The 12,229-nt window shown below is 45.9% G+C and overlaps 1 protein-coding gene across 2 annotated transcripts in view; it reads right to left on the bottom strand.

The window, feature by feature from the left end:
• SGCG (sarcoglycan gamma) overlaps positions 1-12,229 on the bottom strand; it is a 261,016-nt gene that overhangs the window by 230,587 nt on the left and 18,200 nt on the right. Inside the window, exon 2 of one of the 2 annotated variants that reach the window (XM_019525497.1) lies at positions 4,876-4,963. The gene's annotated coding sequence lies outside the window, so the exon portion shown is untranslated. Of the gene's footprint in view, positions 1-2,843; positions 2,929-4,875; positions 4,964-12,229 lie in introns of those variants that run through there. The other variant, XM_019525498.1, reaches the window with a different exon arrangement.

The following is a 12,229-nucleotide window of genomic DNA, read 5'->3' as shown; positions in this document are numbered from 1 at the left end:
TTTTTTTTTTTTTTTTTTTTTTTAATGTCTCGGCCATGGCTTATGGGTGCTGAGACCCATACATTTTTTTTGGTGGGCGCTTGACCCCTGGAGCACCCACAGAGTCAGTGCCTATGGTTAATGTAGACAATGACTTCCATTATAATCTACCTCATATCTGTTAATATCTGTACTTCATAGATGAGAACAGTCCTCCTGAATAGCTTTGATTCAGGAGGCCCTTGCCCTGATCAGCCAATTGAGGCACAGAGCTTGGGAAAGAGACCCCTCCCTAGCTAAGCAGCAATTCCCCACCCAAGTGGGGACTCCCTGCTAGCTGCCCCACTGGTGGGACAGGTCCTGCCTGGGCCCTGGCTGTACAGGAAAGCCAGTCCCAGTGCTACTCAGCTCCCAACTCCTGTGGGGAGCCAGGAGTCCTACAGCACTGGGGCAGCAGAGAGGGACCCAGTCCCCATGCCAATCAGCTCTTGGCTCTTGCGGGAGCCAGGAGCTGAGCAGCACCAGGACCAGGCCCCCTAGTGATGTGTCTGACTGGGAGCAAATTTTCTCTTGGTCAGACTCTACACAAGTCTGGCTGCACAGTATCTACTGTGCAGTTAGTTTACTACCTATATTTACAGGTACTAGCTGACTGTGAAAGAGCTGTAGGGGGGAGACTCTTTCTCAGACCCATGCCCCAATCCATAGATTAGGCATGGGGCTGGGAGGCAACAGACCCAGATGCAGGACAGCTTCCCCCACCCTCCAGAGACCAGGGCCTAACTCTCATACCACTCTGCCAGGCCAGGGTTGGCACCCAGAAGAGCCTGGAGCTCCCCTTGGCTGCTGTAGGGAGCACAGCATGGATGGAATAGCTCTGCACTGAACTGTTCCCCTCAGGAACAAATTTGCTGTCAACAGCAGCACATGTAGACGCCTTGTTCTCCTGTGCAGTAAGGTTTCTGGGTACTACTTGCACATGTAGACATGCCCACTGTGTCCAATAAAAGAATTGCCCACAAAAATCCTTGCCTCTTGCATTTTTCCTGTACCATAACTGCTATAACCTCATCCCAACACTGGCATGATTTTTTTAAAATGGTTGTCAGAGGTCAGGATCTAGAATTCATCTTTCATTCAATCACACCAGTGTACGTTAAATAGGAATACAAACATATAGGTATACATAAAATGCTGTGGCATTTTGAACCCAAATAAAATGATATTACTAGAAATGGATGAATGTTTTAAGAAGAAAACTATGAAATGCAATCTACTTTCCACCACTCAATTTTCATCCATGAAATATTTTTCATATTACAGGTGACCCTGGCCATTCACAGGGGATACGTTACCGTGATCCCCGCAAGTGGAGAAATCCGCAAATAGGGGTGTTTCACCGCATTTGCAGTATCCGGGGGGGGGGATGGCTCGAGCAGTGACAGCAGGAGCGCAGCAGCAGTGGTGGGAACCCGGTGACAGCAAGCGCAGAGCTCCCAAGGATCTCCAGTAAGTGTTTAAAGTATATTTAAAATGCAGGTTTGGCATTCGCGAAAATTTGAAACTGCAAATGCTGAACACACGAGGATTTCCTGTATTAGCATTTGCCTACTCTTTACAAAATAGCTTTCTTAACTGTCTGCAGAAATTAGTATTAGCTAAAACTGGCAACTGATGAAAATCTGTTTGTGCAAATCTTAAAACATTTATTAAAATGGCACCGCATAACCTGATGTAATTCTAAATTAACAGCCTTTTACTTTTAATGTAGGTCACTACTTTGAATTTAACTAAAGTTGTTGGTATTCCAATATCATTTCTGTTTTCTCCCTTATATGATCAGAAGTTATTCATGGTGGTTCCTTTTTACTCCCTACTATCTATTCCCAGGCCCTGTGCCGTAGGAGGAGAGATGCACCAGTTATTTCAAAGACTTCTGAGTCCTAATAGCCTGTGCACCTGCAGCTCCCAGGTGCTCTTCACTTTTCAGGATCAAACACCAGCTTCAGAACACTCAGCAGCAGGATCCTCAGTATGGAAAATGTATTCTCATGCTTCTGAACAGAATGTGATAGTGAAAGATGGACATTAAGACTATCCCACCGGGGACAAAAGGTAAGTCATTAAAGGCTAATACTTGGGAGGTGGACACCAAAAGGTCAAGCAATGGCACCTAAGTCAGTTACTTCTCAAGGCACTGAAAGTCAAATGTGTTTGAGACGCAACTTATTTTCCTTTCATCCAAATAAAAGAGCTTACTATAAACATACGCAGGTGCCCCATATGCCTGATAAGCATCCAATGAAATAGACACTGGTTTCAGAAGGTGTCACTTGGTAAATGGGTTCTTGCTTTCACTACAAAAATGAGAAGGGTAATAGTTTACAGAACAAGTAGGGATCTTAAGGAACCCATTCTGAACTGGATTTAACGTTTAGTCTGTGCCGAGAATGCATTCACACTGTACTCTATGGACACATTCACAGCTAAAAGTAAGAGACTTATTGCAAAATAACTGTAAATATGAGAGAATATGAAAAAGATGCTACAAAATTAAGTTATTTGACATTACATAAAGTAATTCATAATGCAACATAGTACTGTTATTTTTACAAGCAAGCAAACAGGACTTTATTGAAATACAGCTATATACAACTTTTTTTTTCAAATTAAAGCATTAATTTTAAGTCTTAAAATAAATTCCAGTGATACAATCTTAAAATAGAATAGTATCAGCTGAAATGTCATGCAGAACAAATAAAAGGAACCGAAAAAAGTAATCACAGGTTTACTGTTGATCATGTGCTCTCTCTTTCTGCATGGTCTATACATTAAAACACACCAAAAGACCTTTCAGAACTTACCTCGGAAATCTAAATGGATGAAAACTACTGAATTAACTCCAACTCTCTCCTCTCCTACAACAGGCAGTCTAACTTTTCCACCACTTTGAAGCTGGAGTGGAAGATATTTTAGGCCTGGCCAAATATCATTGGAAGAAAATCTGTTCACATGTTGGGCCATATTTTACATTCCACTCCCTTGCATTGCAATATAGACACAGCTAATTTTAATCTGTGACATACACAGTGAAGACTACAGTTAAAATTATTTAGGCAACAACTCTAACTCATTGCAACAAACTTACTGTGCCAGTTTAAGACATTATCCAATGAATATAATAAAAAGCCAAACTTGCTAGATATAGGAAACCAATTTCCCAGTAATTTTAATGAAAGTTAAGAATATTCCCAAATATGACAAATAAGATCACAAAGATATTAAAATATTAGCTGTCCATTGCAACTATTGCCAAACTGGTTAAAAGATGTTTGTATTGTCTTCTGGATGTAATATAAAATTTTCTTGTGAAAAACTAATAGCAATCTGTTATGTAAAATCTTAATTTTAATAAATGTTAACATTATTCTGCTTAAAAGTACTGTGTAATCCGTAAGTAATAGAATTATAACAGCAATAAAATAATTAAAATGTGATATGTTAGTATAATTATTTATAATCATCACCATAATAAACATAATTCACCTTACCATAAGGCTAATAGTTTTTCTTTACAGAAACAGAAATACATACATCCAAACAGAAACAGAACCAGAAATACATACATCCAAACAGAAATACATACATCCAAAACTTTGCTTTAAACAAAATAAGGGTAAAGGTTCAGGCACTAAAATACATATACTTAGAGATTAAAATGATGCTACTTAGAGGATACATGTTTCTATGGTGTAATTTTATCTCTAGATCTTAAAATGTAGAAACAAGGCTCCTAGATTTTACTGCTTGTATTTGGCTGATTATGTAAATATTATCCTTATAAGACTCTATTTTCTTTGATACTTCGGATAAAATTCTGTGCTAGTAACCATCTATATTTTAAAAATACATTCAAGCATGCAAATGAAAGGTTTATAGAAGACTAAACCTTTATAAATATTTGCTATGTGAAACATTGCAATCATTAACTGTATGTTTAGACAATTTTATTTCTTAAAGTACTCTTCTTGTATTGGTCTAACTATGCATTTTCACTGTGGTCTGCTTTAGACGATGAAACTCCTATCAGATACCCAACAGCTGCAGATCATAAATTTAGGACTGACACAGCTCCAGCTAATCACTGGGATATGAGACACTTACTTCCTTTTATGAGTTCTTTGCCTATTAATTTTTTATCAGCTTCTGTAGAAGTTTGTTGAACACACTGCAGAAGTTTGTTTCTGCACAGAAAACTAAATTAGCAATATATGACATAAACATACATATTTTTAAATCTAACATGTCTAAATAAACTCCTTAATTTACAAAAAATTTAAATGTATTGTGTTTGTTTGCTTGCCATTAAGACTTTGCTTAATTGACAATCCTACCTGAATCTTAAACGAGAAAGGAGCCTCTAATTAACTTGATACTTGTAAATAGCTCTGAAGGATTTGGCATATTCATTGAAACACTAATTATTAATAATTTGAGATTTGGGCCTAACAGTTTCTTTCAAATATGGCTGCCAACACATTGTGAAACCCCCCCCCCCCCACAAAAAACCCCCAAACAAACAAGAAATACCACAGATTTTCTAAATGACCAACGGGATAAATATGTTCATTTTGCCTTGATATAGATCTTTGTTTTCTTTGTTTGGAGTTGTCCAAATTCTCAGTTTATGAAAGGAATCACAGAGTACTGATGCTTGCAGTAGCAAGGGACTAAACTCAATGACTTGGCTGGTTCCTCCTTGTGCTCCTGTGTCTTTTCCTCACAAAAGTTCAGTTACATTGTTCTGGGTCTAGAACTGCATATCTTTATCTGCTCTGCTACCTATTTAAGATAGCCAAAGTCAAAAATAAAAAAGGTAAGAGAATGAATAAATACCTCAATTAATATCCTCAGAAATGTTCAGAAAATGGGACTGGAGCAATCTGAGTTTTAGTGAGTTTGGGATCATCTGAAGGTAGCTGACCTGTTTGAACGCAAGGGAAAAGATGGTATTTAAAAAGTATGGGTAGAGAATGACTTATACCCTTAGGGTAAACTTACATAATCCATATCAGAATTGGTGGTGTTCCATATACAGAACAGTAAAGTTATAGAATTAACACAAACAAACAGAACTGGGCTTAGAAGTCTTTTTTCCCCAAGACTTCATTTCAATGTAGCTATTTATGAGAAATGAGAAAAGTTTAGTCTACAGTTGGATCTAGAGAGAGAAAATCAGAGGCATAACTAGCCTTTACAGTGCCCAGGGCAGGAGAGCTGGAGGTGTGCTGAGCACTGGAGAGTGGTGGGGGGGTGGGGAGGGGAGGGGCAGGGGTGAGATGGGGCAGGGCATTCTGGAGCCCTTCTAATTAGCACTCAGGGCTGGTGCCCTGCTCAGCCACCCCAACCTACACATTAGATAAAATATGTAAATAAAGATTAAAGAGATTAAGTTACTCAATATCAAATTTCAAAGGCAGATGTAATTTTTTTACTGTAATCTATAGCAGCTTTCAGCAGTTTTCCCAAAAGGCTTTACCTTGTATGTTGCTTTTCTGTCAGTACCCCTCCACAGAAGTACATGCAGCAGCAGGGAGTCAGTCCCCACCTCTAGCCCCCTGGATGAGCTGCCCATGGATCTGTCCTACTCCTTCAGTCAGGCCCCACAGCTGCACATTCCTGCCCTGGGCACTGCCTTGGCTGGGCAGCACCCCCAGCCCTAGTCACAAATCCTGCCCCACTCCCGCTCTATGGCCACAAAAACCTGCCCCCAGCCCCCAACAATAGACTTACCTGCAGACAGCTGGGGGAGCTGTTCTCCACCGCTGCCTGGCTTTATTATGGCTGGCCACCAGCATGTGTGCATGTGCACACATACACATGGCACCCTGTGTCCTGCTCCCCCCACCCCAAGCAGCCCCTTGAAGGGTGGAATCAAAGCAGGATGCCTGTATCTCAGGCAGACAATCAGTTTCCCTGCTTAATACACCATCCCAATATTGGGGGCTAATTCTGGGGGAAAGGTAATGTATGCAAGAAAATACAGTGATAAATATGTGAAATACATGATGTGGAGGGTGGCATTTCACCAGGCTCAAAAGAGGACAAATTTATTTAGGATAGGTCCATCAGTGGGTATTAAACACAATGATAGGCCTGCAGCCTCCAAATTAGGACTTTTGAGGCTTCTAAATGCTGTAAGCTGTAAGGAAACAAGGGCATAGGTTATTAGAATACTTGGTACTCAAAGGTCCTCATCAATCTGGATGTCCAACCAGACAGGTTCATTCAGTTTGGGTTCTATAGGGGTAATGATCTAATTAGTTAATGCTTTGACTAGAGGAAAAGACAGATTGTAAAGTGATGACAAGGAACAGGACATCAAAAATCTTTTTTTAAATCATCAGGTGTCATGCCCCTCCAGATTTGTGTATGGGGCAGGGAGGATGTAGGCTGCCCACTGTGGGTCTCAGGGCTCCTTGCCCTGCTGCCCTCCCCATGGGCCTCTGCAGCTAAGTGGGCATGGTCCAGCACAGGAGGACAGAGCAGGGCAGGGAGGCTCAGCGCTGCTGCCACTGCCACCACAGCCAGGACCCCTATGCCAGCCACACCATCATGGTGAGGTGCCCCCTGCATGTCAGCAGCAGTGGGGGTAGTGTTGCAAAGTTGTGCCCCCTTGATGCTGCTCGACTTGCAGAGGGTGCTTCACATTGGCAGCATAGCTGGTAGGGGGCTCTGGCAGTGGTGGCAGCAGCGGCACAGTCTCACTGTCCCACTCCACCCTCCTACTCCAGGTCTGCCTGCTGGGCCACAGATGCCCCCAGGGGTGAGGGCAGGAGGGTGGGGAGCCCTGAGCCCCATAGCAGGCAGCCTTCATTCCTCCCTCACCCTACCTCCCACAGGCTCCTCTCCAGCTATGCTGCCTGCAGGAGGGTGTTGGGGGAGAGAGAGACAAGCCAGTCTCCACACTCTGCTTAGGATGCAGCAGCTGCTGCCTCCCATGTGCAGCAGCCAGGGCTCAGGTGCTGCTGATCAGCTGTGGCTGGTGCCCGTGGAACAGGGAGAGGGCAGGATACAGCTGCCAGGTCCTGTAGCCCTGGCAGCAGGGGGCCCCCTGTGGAAGTGCTGGAGGGGGCAGGGGGTTACAGTTTGGGAGCGAGGGGCACTGGCAGGGACAGGGGCCTGTGGGTCACGAGTGTGGGGTAGAAGTGGGGTTGAGGGGGTAGGAGGCTGTGGATTGGGAGTGAGGGGCACTGGCAGGCCCAGGGTAAGGAGTCAGTGGGTAAGGAGTGAGGGGCAGCAGGAGGGCTGTGGCTTGGCAGTGAGTGGCAAAGGCATGGGCAGGGCACTGGCATATCAGGGTTGCTCACTACCATAAAGCAGCTGACGGGACAGCTGCAACTGGACATGCATCCTGGTGAGCAAAGGGGGCAGGAGGAGCTCTGATTTAAATTGCCTTAAAAGCATAAACATATCAATAAAACATCGTACGCACATACACGCATATATAAATTTTACAGGTGCACCGATAGTATTTTTGGGGCTGATACCAATAGCTGATATTTAAGGAGTCATAACGGCTGATACCAATCTGATTTTCGACACAGCTGCCTCCAGTTGGTAAGTCTGGTGTGGTGGAAGGGGATTTCATAGACATTAGGGCTGGAAGGGTCCTCAGAAGACCATCAAGTCCAGCCCCCTTCCCCAGGGGCAGGAAGTCAGCAGGGATCATAGGATCCCAGCAAGATAAATATCCAAATTTCTCTTCAAGGTGTTCAAAGTAGGTGCTTCAACCACCTTTGGCCATGGTCTATTCCAGACCCTGGGGGCTCGGACTGTAAAGAAGTTCTTCTTTATGTCCAGCCTGAAACAGTCCTGAAGGAGTTTGTGACCATTTGACCTTGTCATCCCCTGTGGTGCTCTGGTGAACAGACGTCTCCCCCGATCCCGGTGAGCACCCCTGATGAACTTATAGGCAGCCACTAGATTACCCCGAGCCTGTGCTTAAGAAGCATCTACGGATGCAAGCCAGCATTTTTCTTGCTTTACTAGCCACTGCATCACATCGCAGGAACATGTTCATCTTGTGGTCAAATCATGACCCCCAAGTCCTTTTCATCTGTATTGCTAGCCAGCGTAGCACTGCCGAGCCTATAAGCATGCTGTGGGTTTTTCTTCCCAAGGTGGAGAACCTTGCATTTTTTGGTGTTAAACACCATCACATTCTCATCTGCCCATTTTCTGAGCCTGTCAAGGTCAGCCTGGATCACCCTCCTATCCTCAGGTGTGGACACTTTACCCCAGAGTTTGGTGTCATCAGTGAACTTGGCCAGTCCCTTTCTGATACCAATGTCCACATCATGAATGAAGATGTTAAATAGTGTTGGACAAAGGACAGAGCCTTGAGGGACCTCACTGGTCACAGGGCACCATGACGATTGGCTTCTGTCAACCACCACCCTCTGGGTCCGATCACAGAGCCAATTCCCCACCTAGCAGATTGTGGTGAAGCCGAGGCCATAGTTGGACAGTTTTGCCAAGAGATGATCATGGGATACCAGATCGAAGGCTTTTTTAAAGTCAAGATATACAACATCAATCTCGTCTCCCTTGCCCAGGTGATAGGTCATTTGGTCATAAAAGGAAATAAGATTGGACAAGCAAGACCTACCCACAACAAACCTGTGCTGGCTATCCCTCAGGATGCTGCCATCGGCCAGTCTGTTAAGGATGGCCTCTTTGATAATCTGTTCTAAGACCTTCCCCAGAACAGAGGTTGGGCTGATGGGCCTGTAGCTTGCCAGATCCATTTTCCTCCCCTTCTTGAAGATAGGCACCACATTGGCCATCTTCCAGTCTTTGGGCACTTCACCCGAGTACCAGGAGTTCTTGAAGATCCATGCCAGGGGCTGAGCTATGATGGTGGTGGTAGTCCCCCCATCCCCTGGTGGGCTTAGTTTAAAGCCAGGTGGAGCAGGTCAGCCAGTCTGGCTGAGAAAAGCCTCCTCCCCAGCGGAGAGAGGTGGAGGCTGTCCTTTCCCAGCAGCTCACTGACTCTCTCACCAAAGGGCCATAGAAGCTGAAGCCTTCTCAATGACACCAGTGCTGCAGTCTTTGGTTTACTACCTCCATCCTCCTCTGTTTGTGCGGCCTGTTTGTAAGGTTCTGGTCACATGGCTCCCTGGGCTTGAAAGAAGTGCAACAAGTTTCCACCTGTGCATCTCACTTCGGAGCCATGGAGAAACTGCGGCTAAGCTGTTGGTGGGCCCTTTTTAAACTGTGCGCATGAGCAGAAGGGTTCACCGATGGGGCTGCACTGCTCTAGGGGCTGGGGGGTGCCTGCACCATGGAAAAAGAGGACAGGTGAGTGCCTCTCCACCCCCTGTCTCATGCGCCAGGCAGGACCGGTCATGTGGCTCCCTGGGGCCTGAGCAAAGTAGGGGCCGGGGGGGGGGGGTATCCCTCCCCAGCTCACACTCAGCTGCCCTGCAGCTGTTTTGAGTTGGGGTCCCTCCCTCCCTGCCGTGGGCCCCACCTACCTCTGGCTGTGCTGAAGGTCCACGTGGGGGTCCCGCTGGGGGGTCCTGGGGGTCCCTAGGCTTGACAGGGATGCAACAGGCTTCCACCTGTGCATCTCGCTCCAGAGCCAGGGACAAAACTGCCAGGGATGGGGTTGGGAAAGGGCATGGAGGGGGTGCAGATCAACACCCCTCCCCAGTGATGGAAAGAGCAGGGGTAGGCACTGCCCGGGTGGGGCACAGTGGCTGCTTGCACCCTGGGAGGGCATAGGGGGTGTGTGCCCCCCAGATCTGCATGGGGCAAGGTGGGCTGCAGAGGGGGCTGTGTGAGGCTGGTCTCAGAGTGGGCGCAGGCAGCACTGGGAGGATGCTGCATCCAACTGAAATATCACTGCCGCTCGGTTCTCAGCACCACCATCACCAGCCGTTTGGTGCTGCTCCGGCTCAGTGCCCCACAGCCACCCACACGCTGGGAAGGGCTGGGCTGGCAGTGGGAATTGTAGCACTGGGAGCAGAGCAGTGGCAAAATTTGGGGTGGATGCAGCATCCTCCCAGCATGGCCAGCACCCACACCAAGCCCAGCCCCCATTGAGAAGAGCCCTGTCCCACCCCACGCAGATCTGGGGGGCACATGCCCCCCCTGTCCTCCCGGGGTGCAAGCAGTTGTGGGAGCCGCCTGCCCCATGTGCACACCCTGCCTGAGCAGTGCCTGCCCCTGCCCCCTCCCTCACTGCAGGGAGCATTAATCTTCTCCTCCAGCACACCCCTTCCCTCCCCGCTCCCTTTCTACCCCACCAAACTGACCAGCTGGAGGCAGCTTTCCTTGCTGCCCACTCTGCTCCTGGCTGGCTGAGTTCTGTGCTGCAGCGGTGCACAGCAGAAGCATTTACTGGCCAAATTACTGGCCCCATTGTGCTGATATCCTATACAGCAATTTTTTTTTATATTGGTACTGATCTGATATTGGACTGATGTATCAGTGCACCTGTAAAATATATATTTCATTTTAATCATGGAAATACACAGATTGTGTGAGTGTTAGTCAAAACAGTTGGGATTTTAAAACAGAGAAAACCAGGATCCCTGCTAATGACCCATTGCTCTTTACTCCAAAGGTGTTAAGTATCATTTCTCTTTTTAATAGTCTTGATTAGGGCTGTGTGAAACAGCACCATTTTTTTTACTTCTATTTTGCCATTTCAAAGCAACAATTTTCAATTTTTCATTTTGTTTTGTTTCAAAGCACTATTCCGTTTCATTTTGTCGAAACTGTTTCACTGTTTCAACCCCATCCCCTGCTTGCTCCCCCAGACCCATCAATGGCTGCCCCACCCAGCCCCATTTCCCAGCACTTTGAGAAAAAATAAGCCCCCATTGATCAGCTGCTCACCTGCTGGGGGGCGATCCCTGCTGCCCCCCACTGTTCTACACTGCATGGGGGGGGGGCCTGCCACGAGCCCCCTGAGTTCCCTCACTGTCACAGCACCCCCCCCATGGCTGCCCTGCCCGGCCCAGCTCCCAGCCCTTTAAAAACAAAAATAACAGAAAAAACCCGACCTCACCAGTTCCTCACCAGTTTTGTCACAAGTCAGAGGTGTCCACACAAAGAGTGCCTTACCATTCCAGGTGGAATGGTCACTTTTCAAGTGATGTGGCCCTAACAGCAGGGAGTGGTATTAATGCTAAACTTCATGTGACATTTTCATGTTCATTTACTCAATTTTACAAGATTCTTCTGTAGTTCTTCAGCCCTCTGCAAACTTGGCCACCTCACTATATGAAAAGCACAGGCCCCCACACAGTTCTGCAGGGATATCTTCACTTACTTCCCTTTACTGTGAGAACTGACTATTTATACCCAACTTAGCTTTCTTTCAGAATCACAGAATCATCGAAAAGTAGGGCTGGAAGGAACTGCAAGAGGTCACCTAGTTCTACCCCCTGCTTGAAGGAAGAGAGCATGCTTGACTAAACATTCTAGTCAAGTGTCAGCCTAACCTGCTCTAAAAACTTCCTAGGATGGTGATATCAGGTAGCCTGTTCCAATGCTTAACCACCCTCATAGTGAGAATGTTCTTTAGCTAATTACTGTCCTGTGAATGCTTCTAATGCCAAGACAAAAGTGACTAAGTGATGCTAATTATATCACTCCTTTGAGCGCTACTGCTTTAAAAAAGTTATAGAACAAGGGTCTGCATCCTTTTGCTAGTGTGGGCCAGAGCTTATGACCCAGCCATTACTGCAGACTGGAAGTTTCTGTCCCTGCCTGACTCTGAGCAACTGGCTGCTAAATTCCCAGCCCCTCTGCAGCCAGGATAAACTAGATACTGGGGAGAAGCTGACTCCACAGCTGAAGAAAACACTACAAAGCAGAGAGGTGGCATGGGACAGTGAAGAGTAAGTGATCCCTTATGCCAAATCTGCATATCAGACTAGACCCATTCATTTGTCAAAATGGGCCTGAAGGCCATAGGTTGCCCACCCCAGTATAGAATCTTTGTTAAAAATGCTACCTTGAAGATCCTCTTCTACAAGTTAGATATCCCAGACCACCTTTATTCTGAGTATGCCCTTTAAAGATACAGGATATTTTCTTTTCATAATCAAGTATGAATTTTATCCACAACAAATCTATTCAACTACTGAACCACTTTGATGACTGATGTATCAATCAATTAGTCTATGCAGATAATCCAAGGCACTGAATAAAATGGAAGTTCTGATTTAAAATA

The sequence above is a fragment of the Gavialis gangeticus genome, unplaced genomic scaffold, assembly GCF_001723915.1.
Source record: "Gavialis gangeticus isolate Ggan-Ray unplaced genomic scaffold, GavGan_comp1, whole genome shotgun sequence".
NCBI lineage: Eukaryota > Metazoa > Chordata > Crocodylia > Gavialidae > Gavialis > Gavialis gangeticus.
The sequence above is the reverse complement of the archived record's forward strand: the minus strand, read 5'-3'. Positions and strand labels throughout refer to the sequence as shown.